At 35.5% G+C, this 16,453-nt stretch overlaps 1 long non-coding RNA gene across 13 annotated transcripts in view; it reads left to right on the top strand.

Moving 5' to 3' along the window:
* The window catches only part of LOC140698773 (uncharacterized), a 548,636-nt gene that overhangs the window by 341,221 nt on the left and 190,962 nt on the right, over nucleotides 1–16,453 (top strand). For all 13 annotated transcript variants that reach the window (XR_012076705.1, XR_012076706.1, XR_012076699.1 and 10 more), the window contains one exon: nucleotides 10,469–10,572. This is a non-coding gene — a long non-coding RNA (uncharacterized lncRNA). The remainder of the gene's footprint in view (nucleotides 1–10,468; nucleotides 10,573–16,453) is intronic.

The following is a 16,453-nucleotide window of genomic DNA, read 5'->3' as shown; positions in this document are numbered from 1 at the left end:
GGTAATTCAATGGAGAAAGTAAAATATTTTCAACAAACCAGCTGAATCCACTGGATAGCCATATAGAAAAATAAAATAAAACTTTAAGCTCAATTCTTTTCTCCTGCCATACGCAAAAATTAATTTGAGCTAAATAATATACCTAAAGGAAAACATTATTTACAACCTTGGGGTAAACAAACATTTCTTAGAGATCAGAAAGCACTAAAAAAATAGAAAAATATGTTTGATCTCATCAAACTAAAAATTAAAATTCTCTGTTTATCACAAGCCACCATTGAAAGAATGGAAAGCTATTGTCTGAAGAAAATATTTCCAATGCATATTTCTGACAAATGGTTAGTATCTAGAACATAAACAAACAAACAAAACCCCCAAAACAATTTCTCAATGAAAAGATAAACAACCCTAAAAAAGTAGAATAGGCATTTTACAGAAGAAGATATACAAATGGCCAAGAAGCATACATATTCAATATCACAAGTATGACTTTCTACCTAGTATAATGGCTAAAATTAAGAAGACTGATTATATGAAATGTTTGTGAAGATATAGATAAACTGGAATTTTAAAAACTTAGTTAATTTTAAATTTATTTTTATGATAACGCTGATACATAACATTATATAAGTTTCATGTGTGCAACATTATATTTTTACTTCTGTATGCACTACAGTGTGCTCACCACCAAGAATGTGGTTTCTATCCATCACCATACTGCTGAAAGGAGCTGTTCTACCAGAAACACTAAGGCAAAAGTACACAAAACTCTGAGTAAAGTGATAAATAGAGATAATTATAAAATTGCAACTAGAAATACGTTTTACATTTCTAGTAGGACTATAAAATAATATAACCCCTTTGGAAAACAATTTGGCAATTTCTTAGAAAGTTCAACAACCACCTACCCTATGGCATAGCAATTTCGTTTCTAAATATTTCCTGAAGAGGTATGAAGACATACATCCACAAAAAGACATGTACAAAATTTTTGTAACAGTGTGTGTTTTTTTTTGTAAGAGGTCAAACTGTAAAGTATCCAAATAGTCACCAACAGACAGACAAATTGTGATATATATTCCAGCAATATAATAATAATCAGCAATAAAATGATGAACAGACTATTATTACACAGGCAACAATATGGATAAATCTCAAAAATACGCTGAGCAGAAGAACCTAGTCAAGGAAAGAATACACGCTGTGCATTTACATTTATGAGAAGGTCTTTAACAGACAGAAGTAAATTATGATGGTAAATGTTAACAGCAGTGATTTCCTAGGGGAGTGCTGGATTGCCTGAAAGGAACACAAAGGAACTTTCTGGGTGATGGAAATGCTCTACATCCTGATTGGAATGATGTTTATTCACATATATGCATTTGTCAAAACTCATCAAAGTGTTAACTTAAGTGGGTGCATTTTATTGTTTATAAATTGTACTTTAGAAGATAGAAAATGGAATGCAGAGGAGTATGTGTAATTATACAATTATCAGGGCAATTCCTTACAAAAATAGTATTCAGTTTCTTCAGAATAGTCTAATAATCTTTGGCTCCAAAGGCACAAAGTTTCTCTCATCCCAAAGTTGCTATCATCCACATTTCTGTACACTTGACAAGGAGATACAGAAAGTAGGTTCATATCTATGACCAGTCAGTACTGCTTCTGCTCATGGTGTCTTGGTGGTACTGGGGCTCAGGGAGGGCCACCCAAAAAATATGCCACAAATGGTGTATTGATTTTTTTGAATTAAAATTACTTAAGAAACAGCCAGTGCAAAAGGGGCTGTGATCCTCCTTTCTGTCTCCCTGAAAGCAGAAAATTAATCTCTCATGTGTACTCCCTATGTCTGAGGGTAGAGGGACACTCTCATTGACAGAGATAGGAAATCTGGGCGAGAAGTCTGTATAAACAAACCTTGTTACTTTAATTTACTACCCCAAGCCCAGACTGTTTAGATTCTTCAGTAATTGAACACCCCAAATCTGAGTTTCTTTGCCCTGTCAATTTCTCACAAATGTATTGTTTCTCTGTCTAAAAAGTATAAAAGCTGCCTGCTTTGGCCTTTTCTTAGATTTCTGTGAGAATCTGTGTGCACAAATTACAGTTTATTTCTTTTTCTCCCATTCATCTATCTTGTGTCAATTTTATTATTAGTTCAGCCACAGAACTCAAGAGGGGGGTGTGGGGGGGAAATTTGCCCCTCCCTTTACAGAAAACTCCCTCACCTCCTTCTCTGTCCTTCCATCCCATTTCCCCCTCCTTCCTCTTTCCCCTTTCTCTTCTGCCCTGTCCAGTTCCTCTAACTTTCCTCCCTTTTATGTTTATTTTAACAGCTTTAGGAAACAGGAATACACACGTGGAAAGCACCAGGGGGAAAAGAAACCTCACTTATAATCCAGAACTTTCCATTATTCAGTTAATTTCTCTCCTTCTTGGGTTAGTTTTTCTCCTGTTTGAGATGATGCTGACTGTACAGTTTTGAAGCCTGCTGCCTCTATTAACTTGCAAGCATGTCTACTAAAACTCATTCTAAAGATGATTTCATTAGTAGCACATTCCATTATATAGCAAATGGTAATGTAGCTCTTCATTTTATGAGTATGGATATTTAGATAGCGTTAATTTTTAATTTTATAATCAACTCTGTGATGAGCGTCTTTGTGTATAGGTTCTTTGCATTTATTTAAAGTTTTCAATTAAAGTTATTCATACATATATTTTGAAGAATCAGATACTTGTACAAGGCATATTTAAAAAACAAAAAACCCCACTGTTCTATATCCCTCTCCCTCATCTCCACAGGTTTTCTCTCCCTAGAGGCAACTACTTTCTATTGTAGCTATTCCTTTTGATATTTACTTCTCTGTGTCTAATTAATGTGTTTATGTTGGCACTAGTTAATTTTTAAATTTTCAGCATGGTCTGTTGAATTTAGACTATGGAAAATGAGATCGAATTCTCTTTTATACCATTCCTCACCATGCACCACACATACACCCATCTATGCACCATCTCAATAGAGTTGTGAAGGTCCTCCGTCCATTAAATATTACTTTATCTTGCTTTGTAAAGGAAGTTGTGGCTAAGAGTAGGATTTGAACATCCCTTGTTCCTCTGATGAAATACTGTCATCATATAATCTTAGTGACATTTCAATCTCATTATGGCTTTTGATGCAGAAGGACATGCTTAAAGCTACCATGTGTTGGCAGACAGATCAGCTTCTTCATGGTCTTATATGACCCCAGGTTTTCTAATTGGTCTGGGAAAAAGACATAGTAGACACTATAGGGGTTTCTCATTGTCTAGGCTCCACGTTGATGATAATACACATCAGTCAGGCTTCAATTAAAGATGCAGAGTCATGAGTGCACACACACACACGCACACACACACACACTGGTCTCCTGGATCTCTAGCTTGCTGACTGTATATCTTGAGACTTCTCTGCCTCTATAATGACTTGAGCCTATTCCTTATAATGCATCTGATGCAGCTGTAGATTATGGAACAGCCCTGTGGAGGGTCGGTCCGTATAGACCCATGCATGGGAAGTGCCCAGAAGTGTAGAGGGAGACACATTGGACTGGATGATTTTGAAGATCGTGGCATACTATAGTTGTTTTATCCTCAGTCAATGAGTAAATATTTCATGCTATTAAATATGAAGGGGGTAAGTGTGGAAGAAATTCATTCAGTCATTCAAAATCTATTTATTGGGTGCCTATTTTGGATCTGACATGCATTGTTTTAGAAACCGGGGCATGGCCTTGAATTAAAGAGATAAAACCTGACTTCACTGAATTTGCATACATGGAAGGAGACAGACAATATATCAAAAAAGGTAAAATATATGATATGCCAGGTAGTGAAAAGTGTTAGGAAGAAAAATAAAAAACAATACATAAAAGAGGGGTAGGTAATTCTGGGTGGGTGTTGCAATTTAAAATAGATCAGAGGAGATCTCACAGAGAAGGTGACATTTTAATCAAAGAACTGAAGGAGGTGAGGGATGCAAGAAAGAACATTCTGGGCAGAGGAAAAAGCAAGTGCAAAGTTTTGAAATTGGACCTGACTGTTGTGTTCAGCAAAGAGCAAGAAGGGGCCGTTGTGTTAGAGTGGAGTAAGTGATGACACAATCTTAGGGGAACATATCGGATTGGTGGGTTGCGAGGAGGGCAAATTATTTAGAGCCTTCTCAGCCTTTTAAGACTTCGGCTTTTACTCTGAGTTAGAGACAAGACCATTAGCAAGTTTTGAGTAGAAGAATAACGTTAACTTGACTTACTTTTAAAAGGTATCACTTTAGTTGTACTGAGAATAGAATATAGGGAAACAAAGCCAAAATAGATGTGTTAGACTAATGCAGGTTGAGTAGGTAAGTTGGATCAGGGTAGTAGTGGTAGATGCAGTAAAAAGTGATAGGCTTCTGGATAAACAAGAAGGGCAAATCATCAAGATTTGTTTTTGGGTTGGATTTGGAGGATAAGAGGAAGTGGTAAAACTAGGATGACTCCAAGGTTTCTGCTGTGAGCTTCTGAGGATAGGTTGCCATTTACTGTGATGGGGATATAAAGAGAAATAGATTAAGAGCAGATCACACATTTGTAGATATAGAAAAATGGTATAAACTTGTAATATACAGATTAAATTTTAGATGCCAGCCAAATGAAGATGTTGAGTAGGCGGTAGGCTCACTGAGACTAAGGTTTAGGAAATAGTAGATCAGGACTAGAGAAATACATGTGTGAATGTATTAATGGCATTTAAAACCATGAGATTAAATAAGATCACCAATGGTGTGAATGCAGGTAGAAAAGATAAGAAGCTCCATAGATGAGACCTAAAACACTGCAAAATTTAGAATGAAGACCGAGGAGGAGGAATCAGTAAAGAATTCTGAGAGCTGAAGGGGGAGGGAGAAAAACCAAGAGAGTTTGAGATCCTGGATGTCAAGTGAAAAATGTATTTTAAGGACCAGAAACTGTCCGGGGGGTGGGTATAGTGCAGTGAGTGGTAGAGCACGTGCTTAGCATGCACAAGGCCCCGGGTTCAATCCCCAGTACCTCCATTAAAAAAAAAAAAAAAAGGAGCAGAAACTGTCCACTGGATTTAAAAACATGAAGGTCATTGGTGATCTTGACACTAAATGAATAGAAAGCTGATATGATTTGGAAATTAAGCTGAGCTTGCCCCTGTTCATTAATAGAACTCCAGGTGGACACACTGAATCAAAGGCTTGGACACAGAAATAGGACATGGCGTCAGAAGTACCAGCCATATTGGGTAAAGTAATGAGAAATTTGCCCAGGGGAGCTCACTGATGAGCAGGAGCGAAGAGAACTGCAGAGCTCATAATGTGTCCACATCACATCCTGGAGAAGCGATGACAGCTAAAAATAAGCTCACTCCCCACTTGGCTGATACTGAGGAATTTTCAAAAATTAACTATTCTTATTATTCCATTTAAAGGTATGGCCTTATGTGTGTGTGTAATTCTATATAGGAAGCTTTTGAGTCTCATTTAAGATCCTTAGATCTCCCTTATGTCTTCTTAAAGCAGTTCCTTTTAGTACTCATAACATTCAACCACTATCTTGGTAATTATGTTTATTAAATGAATTAGTGAGTGAAGAAGACTGTGGTCATTCATTTTTCCTTTGGGACAGTCTTAAACTTTAGTTTATTCTGCTTATTCTACTTCATTCAGCAGCACAGCTTGGGATTTTTCGTTGAAGCTGATTTGATCTTATGATGCTTCCTATGATACTGTGTAAATTGCTGGGAGGGGCCAAGGAAAAGAAGGGTCAGCCCTCTTAGTGTCTGGATTATACCTGAGATATAACTTCTTCCATTTTCTATTATAGCAAATGTCTGTGCTTAGTAATTACCTAAGGCCATTAAAATATCTCTCCTTAGCCTACCCCAGGGTCCCTGGCAATTTGCTGCTATGATATATGGCTTTCATTACTACTGAAAGTAGAGATAGAAGTTCACCTTGGGTGTTTTCTGGAATTGGTTATCTGTGGGGGCGTTGCTAGGATTGGACACCAAGGCAGAAGTGTATAATCATATTATTAATATTATTAGCAAAGGGATGGAAGTGCCCAGCTTTTAGTTGCGCTGCAAAAGGCTTCTGACTATAGTATTCAGGCTGATTGGAAGTTTTCTAAAAGCACTACGTCCTTTTATTTTCCTTCAGCCAATACAATTATATCTCAGTTAGAAAAATAAAATCATTAAAATACGTATTTTGCACCTGCTGTGAGCAATACTACCTTGCTACTAACTAAGACATCACCACACACTTTTTCCTAATGGTGCCTCAACTGTTCACTCTTCAGAAGCAATGTACCAACCAAGTAAGAACAATATCACAAGGTGTTTTGCAAGTCCAGTCTTATGAGTTTGAAGATGAAGGTGTGAGATTTTTCTCCCCCATTGCTAGCTGTGTGACTCTAAGTTAGACATTTGCTCTTTCAGAGACTCAGTTTACTTATAGAAACAACGTTTACTTCCCATGATGTAGACTAACAGTGCTTTGGACTCAATAGACATTTTAATAAATGGTATGATTCTCCCATAAAATATTTTATTTATTCTTAATCCTACCTCAAGTACCAGACTCAATTTTAAATCATAATCAGTATTTTCTACCAAATAGAAACCTCTTTCAAAGAATTTGTCTTACAAGCAATCATATTAAAATGTATGTACCATGAGCACCTGGTGTGTGACACCCTCTGTGTGTAACAGAGACTCCACTAAGTGAGCAAGATTGTTGACTGCAGTCCTTTCAGATATGTGTGTTGAAGCTTTCCCCTTTGACCCCCACCTTGTCAGAGAGTCTCTCTCTTAGAATACTCTTTGGTCTTAAAATTATCCTGAGAGCACTGCAGGAAGGCATCCTCAAGGGGCATCCAGGTAGTGGCAGTGTTATCTCCTACCTTGCTCTCTCTCACAGTGAGGACTTGATGTGGACAAAAGGAAGTCCCTGTCCATGTGATGCCTGGACACAGGTGCAGTCCTATTGGGTTGGCCATCAAGGACACTAAGTAGTGCTGAGAAGCTCACAATAAGCCCTCTCTTGGCCACCCACCAATGTATACTTACCAGATTTTCCCCTCTTGGATGACTTTTCCAGCTCTGGTATCTTAGAATTTTTTCTACTGCCTGCCTCTTTCAAACTCTCTAAGATTCCAATCTATTTTTCTTTTATCCTTCCATACCAAAAGCTCTCCCCCACCTTCTCTCAATATGTTACTCTCACTCTTTCCCTCTCACAGTAGCCCCTAATAGCCAACCAGGAAAGGTCTGAGCTCAAATTCTTTCCAAACCCAAGCTATCAAGCACAGAATAAATGTTTTCCCTTTACTTCAGGGGCAGTTTTTGAAATAAACACAATGACTACCTGACTACCTTCCTATTTTTTTGAGAGAAGGGAGTATTTTCATCCTTTCCTGGAAAAGGTGGCCTTCTTCAACAGAGTTTATCTAATGACTTCCTATAGTGTATCATAGACAAGCATAACTTTGGAGTTTTCATGTCAGAAAATAGGTGGAACTTTCATATCCTGATGTACTTACTGTGATACAGTAGCAACAACAGGAAAAATAAAAACTTCCATAGAATAAAATAACTCTTGTGTTGACTCTTGATTCAACATATACTTTAGTCGCAGTCTTATCTGAAGAATAAGGCAATTAAGGATATTGCTTCTGTTAGGTGGATAATTTCTGTAAGGAATGTGTTTTCTCACTGGGAAATAGCACTGTCTTCGGATTTCTGAAACAAACATAAATAACGTAAGAGAGAAAGTGGCTTATTGTCTTATCTTGGAGGTTCATAAGTCAAAGATTCGTGCCTGAATTCTTTTCTTTTCCCCATAGTGTTATTCAGGTGTAATTCACGTACCATACCATTCAAGTCCTTTAGAATATTCACAGAATTATGTAGTCATCACTGCAATCAATTTTAGAATATTTTCATCCCTCCCAAAAGAGACCTCTTACCCATTGATGTTACTTCTCATTTCTTCCCTTTCTTGAACCCTAGGCAACCACTAATCTACTTTCTGTCATTATAGCTTTTCCTATTTTGGATATTTCATATAAATGGAATCTTACCATATGTGATACCTACCTTTTTTCTCTTTGAATACTGTTTTCAAGGTTTACCCATGTTATAGAATGTACTAATGTTTCATTTTTTATTACTAAGTAATATATTATTGTATGGATATACCATATTTTACTTATCTGTTCATCAGTTTAGGAACATTGGCTTGTTTCTAATTTTTGGCTCTGCTGAATAATGCTGCTATGAACATTTCTGTATAAGGTTCAGTGTGGAATATGTTTTCATTTAATATATACTTAGGAGTTGAACTGATGGATCATGTGGTAGCTCTTACGTTTAATTTTTTGAGGAACTGCTATGCTAGACTGTTTTCCAAAGTGGCTGCACCACTTCACAGTACCACTACCAGTGTATGAGCATTCACATTTCTCTACATCCTCATCAACACTTGTTATTCTTTGTCTTTTTGATTATAGCCATCCTAGTGGGTGTGAACTGATATGTCATTGTGGTTTTTATTTACATTTCCCCAATAGCTAATGATGCTGAGCATCTTTTCATGTGTTCATTGACAATTTATGTATCTCATTTGGAGAAATGTCCATTTAGATACTTTACTCATTTTAAAATTAGGTTATTTGTCTTTTATTGTTGAGAGCACCTTATGTAGTCTTATACAAGTTCCTTAGCAGATAAGTGATTTGCAAATATTTTCTCCTATTCTCTGGGTTATCTATTCACTTTATATTTTTACTTTTATGTATTTATTGGAAGAGTTCTTTGAAGCACAAAAATTCTTATTTTGTTTAGAGTCCAATTTACTTATTTTTTCTTTCACGCTTGTATTTTTTTAGTGTCATCTCTATGAAAGTGTTGACCAACCAAGGTCATGAAGATTTACTCCTACATTTCCTTCTAAGACTTTCATAGTTTCAGCTCTTATTGTTAGGTCTCTCATCTGTATATAGTTGTCCTAGCAGTAAGAAAGAAAAGACTCTTTCTTCACCATTAAATTGTCTTGGCACCTTTGTCAAAAATCAGTTGACAATCATTGTTAACGGTTTATTTCTGGACTCTCAGTTTTATTCCATTGATCTGAATGTTCTAGTACTACCTTGTCTTGATTACTGTAGACTCCTGGTACGTTTTGAAATTGAGAAGTGTGATACCCAAAATTGTTGTTTTATTTTTTCAAAATTGTTTCAAGTGCTCTAGGTCTTTTGCATTTCTGTAGAATTGAGGATCAGCTTGTCAGCTTCTGAAAAATGTCAGCTAAGAGTTGGTAGATTGCATTTAATTTGTAGGTCCGTATAAGGAATATTACCATCTTAGCAATATTAAGTCTTTGGATTCGTGAATGCAGGTGTCTTCCTATTTACATAAGTCTTTAACTCTTTTCAGCAGTGTTTTGGAGTTTTTGTAATACACTTTTTGTACTTCTTTTGTTAAGTTTGTTCCTATTTTATTCTTTTTGATATTATTATAAATGGAATTGTTTCTTTAATCTCATTTTGGAATTATTCATTGTTACTGTATAGAAATGCAATTGATTTTTATATATTGATCTTGTACCCTACCACTTTGCTGCATTTTTTATTGGTTCTAATATATTTTTAGTAGATTACTTAGGATTCTCTCTCTATAAGATCATGTTGTTTACTAGTAGAGGTAGTTTTATTTCTTCCTTTCCAATCTGGATGACTTATTTCATTGTTTTTGCTGATTGTCCTAACTAGAACCTCCAGTACCATGTTGTAGAAATGGTAAAAACAGGCATCCTATCTTGGTCCTGATCTTAGGGAGAAATTATTCAGTATTTCACCATTAAATGTGATACTAAATTATGGCTTTTCCGTAGGTGTTCTTTATTCAGTTGTAGAAATGTTCTCTATTCCTAGCTTACTAACATTTTTATCATGTACAGGTATAGAATTTTTCAAATACTTTTTCTGTATTCATTGAGATGATTACATGTTCTGTTAATGTAGTTTATTACCTCAGTTGATTTTACTGATGTTGAAACACCTTGAATTCTTGGTAGAAATCCCGCTCAGTCACTGTGCAATCATTTTTTTTATGTTCCTGACTTAGTTTGCTTATATTTTGTTTAGGACTGCTTAGAGTTATAAGAAAAGAAAATAGAGAGAAAACAGACAGTTTACCTTTCAATATTTTTCTCAGGAAAAAGAATAGATAGATACACCCCTCTCCACACACACACACACACACACACACACACACACACACAATAGTTGCAAAACATAAAAACATATCCTTGATGTTTTTATTAAATTTGCTGAAGATAATTTTTTCTTTCCTGTTTGTTGGTTTTGGTTCCATTATCAATAGAAATCTTTATGATATTATCACTTTCTTCTCTCAGGGCATAATGATGTGAAGTAAGCAAGCAGAATTGGTTCCGTGAGCCAGAAATTGACAGAGAATGAAATCCTGAATGCCCAAGCAACCTTTCAAAAAAGGAATAAGGTAAAAGCATATGGATATCTTAAATGATTCTTAACTTCTGAAGAGCTTTACATTTATAAACCTTAGTATTTATTTGTTTCAATGACAAGGATCATGGGAAGGAGTGAAAGAAGCGTGCTGGAACATTGTAAAGCAGAAACAGTGCTGAGAGTAGAGGGTTGGTTTTGTTTTGAATCTCATTTTTCCCTTCATTATGTCTTAGACTCAGTGTTGCAGCAGTGGGCTCATCACCTCCCTTCTGTGGTTCAGAATCAAGCATTAGCCAAATTGAAAATTTTAGTAAAAATCTGGTATAATCATTCCTATCTGACGATCAGGCTGTTTCTTATCCATAAAATAAAATTGCTGTAATAACTTTCCAAACCAAGCCGAAGTCCTGAATACCCGTAAATCTCTCCTCTTCAAAAACTGTAGGTAAGTTTCATGTGTTTTGATTAACACTATCTTATTTAATCCTCCACAACATGATGAGGTTTCTTACCAGAAGAGATGTCATTATCCCCATTTTATAGAGATGAAACTGAAGCATAGTATGCTCTTTGCCCAGAATCATCCAGTTAATAAGTGCCTGTCTGACTCCAGAGGTAGTCTTCTTACCATTGTGCTGTCAAAGATTTGATTCCTTTGTGCCTGGGAAGCAGTATATGAAAAATAGCTGATACCCAGATTAGTCAAGTAAGTTAATTGCATTGTGGAGTGCTGAGAAGATTGTGGTGATTTGTCTTCTCAAATCAAGCCACATTTCATCTTGAACCCACTAATCAGAGAGAAGATGATACTACAATCTTTTCTTTTATAATATCCAACATGGAAATGAGTGTCTTATTTCTTAGATGACATTCTCATTCTCTAGTGGAATTTATTTATACTCCCCTTTTGGTCCATCGTATGTCATGATGAGGGGAGATAAAACAATTCCTGTCTCAGCTCTCACAAAATCCAGCACTGATGACTTCGAGTTGAGGTATGAACACTGGAGATGGAAGGGTAGGGGTCGAAAATACAATTCACAGTCTTACATGATTTGTTCTGATGTGGACACAGCCTGATATCTCAGGTTCAGATGTCCACACATTCAAGTTTTATATTTGTCATCCCATTGTGCAGTCACTTTACTGTAAGGGACTGATAATTCACTGTTTATTCCCACAGATTCTGAAACTGTATCACATATCAGTTTCTTTCTGGTACATGTCCTGAGTTGGATATTGGCTGCTGTGTTTGTATTTGCAGTGACTCAGGTTTGCCCTCCCCTACCTTCATCCAACAAAAAAAGGGACCCAAAATTAAGCAGCAAGATATGCTTCTAATGTCAGTTGGAAGTAGGTATTAAAGAAAACTCTGGTACGGTGATGCTTTGATATTCAAAAATCAGGTGAGGTTAGGAATGATTATAAATAGGGTCACAGAGTGTGGTGGAAGTAACACTGGACCTGAAGCCAGGAGCTGCAGAATGCCCAGTATCACAGCCAGACTTGGCTCTGAGAAATGACAAAATGTGGTAGTAAGTCAAGGAGCAGGGGACATGATCCCCTGGAATAGAAGAGCTTGCTTTGTAGGGCTTGCCCCCAAAGGGTGTACCTAAAAGTTCAAATAATACTTTAAAATGAAATGTAAAAACCTCAGACTTATTAAAAATTAGTAATCTTTCATTCTAGTGAGTATTCATGGAATGGCCACTCATATATTGCTTACATGAGTAACCACACTTTCCTGGAGTGTAATTTGGCAATATTGATCAAGAGTTGCTTATTTTTCACTATATTTTCATTGGCATATTCATATGTCACTTTATTTGCTAAAATACTGTTTCTAATGGCTGCATTATATTCTGTTATATGGATGTACCATAATTTCTTAAAAATCACACATCCCATTATTGTACTGTTAGGTTGTTTCCAATTTTCTACTGTCATAAATAAATCTGTTAATAAGAGATGGTAGAAAATAGTTTGTCATCCTTGTGAAACATAAGCATACATGTGAAAGAATAAATTGAAATAAAACAACCGTAGTTAATCTCTGAGAGGTGATTTAGGACCATTTTAATTTTTTTTCCTTTTTTTTTTTTTTTAGTTTTTCAATTTTTGAAAAGATGAGCATATAACATTTGCGAAAAATTTTAAAAACTGTTAAAATGCATTTTGTTTCCTAGCAACTTTCAAGCACATAATGTAGTATTGTTAACTGTAATTACAGTGCTGTGCCTTAGATACCCAGAACTTTTCATCTTTTAACTGCAAGTTCATACTCTTTTACCAACCTCTCCCTACTTTCCTCATCTCCCAGCCCCTGACAGCCACCTTTCTACTTCCAGTTTTGATGAGCTTTTAACTTTTTGTTTGTTTGTTCTATGAGTTTTACCTTCTTCTTCTTTTTTCTTGATTCCACATATTAAGTGATACCATGTAGCTTAATTTCATTTAGTATGATGTCTTTAAGGTCCATCCAGATTGTTGCAAATGGCAGGATTTCCTTTGCTATAGCTAAATGATATTTCATTGTATGTATATGTGTGTGTGTGTGTGTGTGTGTATGTATATATAAATATATCACATCTTTTTCATCTATTCATGCATTGAGAGACCCTACCTAATTGTTTCTATATCTTGGCTATTATGAATAATACTGCAATAAAGATAGGAATGCAGATATCTTTTAGATGTCCTGTTTTCATTTCCTTTGAATTTACACCCAGAAATGAGATTGCTGGAGCATAAAGTAATTTTTTTTAAAAAATTTTTTGAAGGGCCTCCATATTGTTTTACATAGTGGCTTAACCAATTTACATTCTTGCCAACAGTGCACAGGGGTTCCCTTTTCTCCACATCCTCACTCCTTATCTTGTCTTTCATTTTGATCTTAAATGTTCTCACCACACACAAAAAATGATAATTACATGACATGATGGAGGTGTTAGCTAACACTGTGGAGGTAATCATATTGCAGTATATAAGTATATCAAATCATGTTGTGCACCTTAAAATTACACAATGCAATATGTCAATTATATAAAATTACACTGCAATATGTCAGTTATATCTAAATAAAATTTAAACATTAGATTAAAAATGTATCTTATCATATAGAAAAAGATAAAACTTTGAAGGCTTCTAGATTTGCATCAAAAGGACTCAGGAACCATATATTTATACAATGAAATACTACTCAGCTGTAAGAAATAACAAAATATTGTCAGTTGCAGCAACATGGATGGACCTGGAGATTGTCATTCTAAGTGAAATAAGCCAGAAAGAGAAAGAAAAATACCATATGATATCACTTATATGTGGAATCTAAAAAAACAAAAAGACAGAAGGACTTACTTACAAAATAGAAACAGACTGAAACAAACTTATGTACAAACTTTATAGAAAACAAACTTACGGTTACTAGTAGGGAAGGAGGTGAGAAGGGATAAATTAGGAGTTCAAGATTTTTGCAGATACTAACTAATATATATAAAATAGGTAAACAACAAGTTCAAACTGTATAGCACAGTAACTTATGGTGAAAAAGAATATGAAAACGAATATAAGTATGTTCATGTATGATTGAAGCATTATGCTGTACACCAGAAATTGACACAACATTGTAAACTGACTATACTTCAATAAAAAAAATATATATATATATAGAAAAAACAAACAAAAATATATATATATAGAAAAAAGAAACAGGACTTAGGAACCAAATTAAAGAGATTTCCACTGGCTAGGTTTAAGATAATCTGAGCATTAGTAATAATCACAGAAATAGACTGTACGAATCAGATACATTTAAATCTATGAATTCATAATGATACTATAAATGAAAATCTTATTAATCATCTTCAGAGGATTCTAGGAATCAAATCATTATTTTGAAAACTGATAAATTAGAGAAAAGAATTAAGTATTTGTCCTCATTTTTCTTTAGGACTATACAAGAGCATAACCAAACAGTTACTGAATAGTTGTTTTTATTTAGCATTTTAGCTAATAAATGAAGAAGAGATTGTAGAATTGGAATACTTCCATTTTTCAACTTTACTGGCATTACTGGCATTACTGTCCATACAAGAACACTTGGGAATATATTTTGTTATTATTTCTATTTTATATATTAAGAAAGTTGAAGGTGTGAGAATTGGGCATTTTATTCAAGGTCATGATGCACTAAGAGGCCAAAACCTGAGACTCTGTCCTCTGAGCGCATGCTCCATGGGGGCTAACTCTCTTTTTGAATACCTATAAACCCTTCTGAAACGCTTCTCAAATTTTCTGTCTGTGTGGGAGTACTGAAAATACAGTATGTATAGTGAAGCGAAAAGACTTGCAGGCTCTGGACCCATGCTTCTTGATTCACTTATTCAGTTCATCCATTCAATAGCTTGTATGCCTGTCAGTTAACTAACCTCTCTGTGTCTAGGTTTGGAAATAGTCATAATACCTTCTGTTGTGGGAATTGAATGAGTTAACACATGAAAGGCACCTTAAAAGGATATCAGGTGGTGGGAGATATTCTATAAATGGGCAAAGCTATAAATGGCAACAGATGAGGAAGCCGAAGCTCAGAGAGGTGGATGGCATTGCTGTTTGCACTCAGGTCATCCAATTCCAAATCTGGCTTTCTGGCTACTTTCTAGCTACTGCTTTTCCCAACTTTAAATACAGATCTGCTTTCTGATCTATGAGGAATTCCTAGGCCGTTTTGCCCAGGAACGTCCTAATCCAGTTTGAAAACTCTTCCTGTCGTTTATATTTTCATTATCCTTTCCAGATTGTAGGACCTCTGAAATGAGAACCCCTTTCCTCACCTAGTCTTGCTCAGCAGAGAATGTGCCCTGTTCTACTTGGCTTAAAAAAAACAAAACAAAAAACTGAGTCTGGGAAGCCTTATCAAGATATAATTTCGACACCATAAAATCCATCCTTCACCTAGTTACATTATACAGTTCAATTGGATTTTAGTGTATTTGCAGAGTTGTACAACCATCATCACAATCTGCTTTTAGAACATTTCCATCAACCTAAAAAGAAACCTCTCACCCATTTATAGTCATTCCCCATTTCCATCCCCAGACCTGAATGACTCCTATTTCTGTCTCTATAGATTTGTCTTTTCTCGACCTTCTATATACATAGATCATATAATATGTGCTTTTTAATGTCTTGCTTTTTTCATTGAGCATAACATATTTGAAGTCCATCATGTTTAAGTGTATATAAGTATTTCTGTTGCTTTTTATTGCCAAACAGTATTCCTTTGAGTGGATATATACATTTTGTTTCTCTCTTCACCAATTGATGAACATTTGAATTATTTCCACTTTTTGGTTATTGTGAATAATGTTACTGTGAACATCTCTGTACAGGTCTCTGTGTAGATGTATATTTTTATTTCTCCTGGGTAATACCTAGGAGTGGAACTCTTGTGTCACATGGTAACTGTGCATTTAACTTCTAAGGAAACTGCCAAGGAGTTTTCCAAAGTGGTATCACCATTGTATATTCTCAACAGCAATATAGGATGGTTTTAATTCCTCGATGCCATTGCTGACTCTGATTTTGTGTGGTTTATAACCATTTCAGTGGATAATGGTGGAATGGGCATTTCTACGAAGGCTCTAATCCAAACTAGAAACATAGCTGAGTCTTAGTATCTTTATTCCTTTATTTTAACCTTTTTCCTGCTTTAGACACTTCAGAGGGTTCAAGACCCATCTGGACCCGTCAGTCCCACTTTTCAGCAGGATTCCAGCAACGTGCTGGTGCTCACATGTGCATGTACCCATAGTAGATGCTTTTCCAGTTGGGGGACAGTACTTTTCCTTTTTTGCTTTTATAAAATATTTAATTAAATTGCTCAGCAGATTCAGGTAAAGCATTAATTTTAGGTT

Source organism: Vicugna pacos, chromosome 10, assembly GCF_048564905.1.
Source record: "Vicugna pacos chromosome 10, VicPac4, whole genome shotgun sequence".
Taxonomy (NCBI): Eukaryota; Metazoa; Chordata; class Mammalia; order Artiodactyla; family Camelidae; genus Vicugna; species Vicugna pacos.
This window is presented reverse-complemented; position numbering and strand designations above follow the sequence as displayed.